Source organism: Pimephales promelas, chromosome 24 (assembly GCF_988280905.1).
Source record: "Pimephales promelas chromosome 24, fPimPro1.hap1.1, whole genome shotgun sequence".
NCBI classification, from domain to species: domain Eukaryota; kingdom Metazoa; phylum Chordata; class Actinopteri; order Cypriniformes; family Leuciscidae; genus Pimephales; species Pimephales promelas.
The window spans coordinates 3,964,955-3,967,390 of NC_142792.1; positions in this window are offsets into that span (position 1 = coordinate 3,964,955).

Here is a 2,436-nt window from a genome sequence, read left to right on the forward strand (position 1 = left end):
AAGGTAAGGAATAGGCTTTATTAACTTTAAATATGCATGATGTTTCTGAGAAAAGTGCAGTACGGCATCGAGAAACGTCCAAAAGCTTGACTACTTATTTCTTCTTATTTTTCTCCCTCTTCCTCTCTCCTGCTCAAAAATGGTAAATAATTGAAAACAGAGAAGGGAAGGAAAGAGGGGGAAAGACAGCAAGATTCTGACACACTCTGCATAAACATCTCCTTATTAGTGACCCTAGATGCCCAGGGAGAATCTGCCACCACACACACACACAGTCACACACACTGTGACTGAAGCACCCTGACTGAGGTCCATCTTCACCATCATAACCTCTTCTGGTCTTTCACAGGTGACTCAGAACTGTGAATGATTAACTATAAGGTCAGAGATTCATGGCAAAAATGGTTTCTTTATGGGTGTCAGGTAACCTTAAATTGCTTTTATTTTTTTTAATGTTATTCAAACCGACTTGGCTACAACTAATTAAAAAAAAATATATTTTTATTCAGCAAGGATGCATTAAATAGCTCAAAATTGACAGTGAAGACATTCTGTTCATCAAACAAATCATTGTTATCCCTTTATCCACAAAAAATATTAATAGCACAACAACGGCATATCAGAATGATATCTGGAGGATCATGTGACACTGAGGACTGGAAATGACTGTTTTTGAAAATTGTAAAATTGAAATCTTGTAATGCATATGTAATATTATATATATATAGATAATAACTCTTACATTTAACTACATACAAATACATAAAGTATTTAGTATTGCTGAAATGGTGCATTAACAAATCAGAATCTATTTTACAAGTAGTATTGAGAAACACTGTGATTATTTGTTTATTGATTTCTACTTAACCTGTAAAGCCAGAGAGGAAGGGCTCTAATTATTATTATTCAATGGCTAAAGATGCTAACATCATGAAAGAAACGCCATGTCTTTGAAATCAATGTTAATTGATTAACATTGTTGTAACGGTTGTCTGAATATTGCAGTGTCATGCATTCAATCATGGTGCCTCTTTATGAATATATACCATACAGTATATTAAAAGATTTAAGAGTTCAGAGTCTAACATTTTAAAGGGCTTATGATCCTAATTTGACATATGAAAGCAAAAGTCTTAAAGGAATGTTCTGGCTATTAACAGCGTGTGTGGCATAATGCTATCAGTGAATCACAAAATACATCTCTACTCCTCAGTAAAACAAACCCTTTGTAATAGTTGTTATAGTTGCTCTTAATCTTTACTTATGATGGGAGTCTTTCTTCATCCCTTCATCCCACACACTTCTCTTCATTGAAAGTGTCAGGTCAAATGGATAAACAGCATGTATTTACCCATCATCACGATACTGTCAAACGTGACTGTGTACTAGCGCTCGCTGGGGTATTTATGACTCCCATTCACTGTCTTCTATTTATTATTACCTGCGTTGCCTTTATTATCTCATGGCTTCTCACTAGCCGGTGATACATGGACCCTCCTCTGAATTTTAATTTCAGAAATGTGTGATTATTCCTGCCAGGGCGCTGTAAGAGGACGTCCTTCATGGTTCCCTCTCAGTGATGGATTAACACCCGGCCGGTTAATGAATGGCCCTCATAAGTTGTTAATGCTGTTTTAAGGTGCAATTTCTATTAATTTTCTAGCCAGCGTGACTCGCGTTTTCTCTTATTAAACACTTTTTTTCTACAGCATTTCTTCTGCAGTTTGTTTAAAAAAACAGCTTTAAAGTGTAATCATATAAAAAAAGTCTTTAAAATATCAACTTGAAGTGTATAGAAGCATTATTTTATATTATATATCTCTGTGGGTGGGTGTGTGTTGGTGTGTAAAGCCATTTTGAGTTAAATTTTTATTAAAATTTTTTTATTAAATTTTATTATTATTTTATTTTTTATTATGATTATTTTTTTATTAAACATTGCAATATTTGCTTTTTAAATAATATTTTCATACCATCCATCCATCCATCCATCTATCCATCTATCCATCCATCCATCCATCCATCCATCCAAATCATCCATGCATCCATCCATCCAAATCTTCCTTCCATCCATCCAAATCTTCCATCCATCCATCCAAATCATCCATCCATCCATCCATCCATCCAAATCTTCCATCCATCGAAATCTTCCATCCATCCATCCATCCATCCATCCATCCATCCATCCAATTCATCCATCCAAATCTTCCATCCATCCAAATCTTCCATCCATCCATCCATCCATCCAAAACTTCCTTCCATCAATTCAAATCTTCCTCCCATCCATCCAAATCTTCCTTCCATCAATTCAAATCTTCCTCCCATCCATCCAAATCTTCCATCCATCCATCAATCCAAATCTTTATTTTGAAGGGTCCATTTCACACCGTATCGATACCAAGCTCCTCCGCATTTTATTGCCAGGTGCTGTAATCT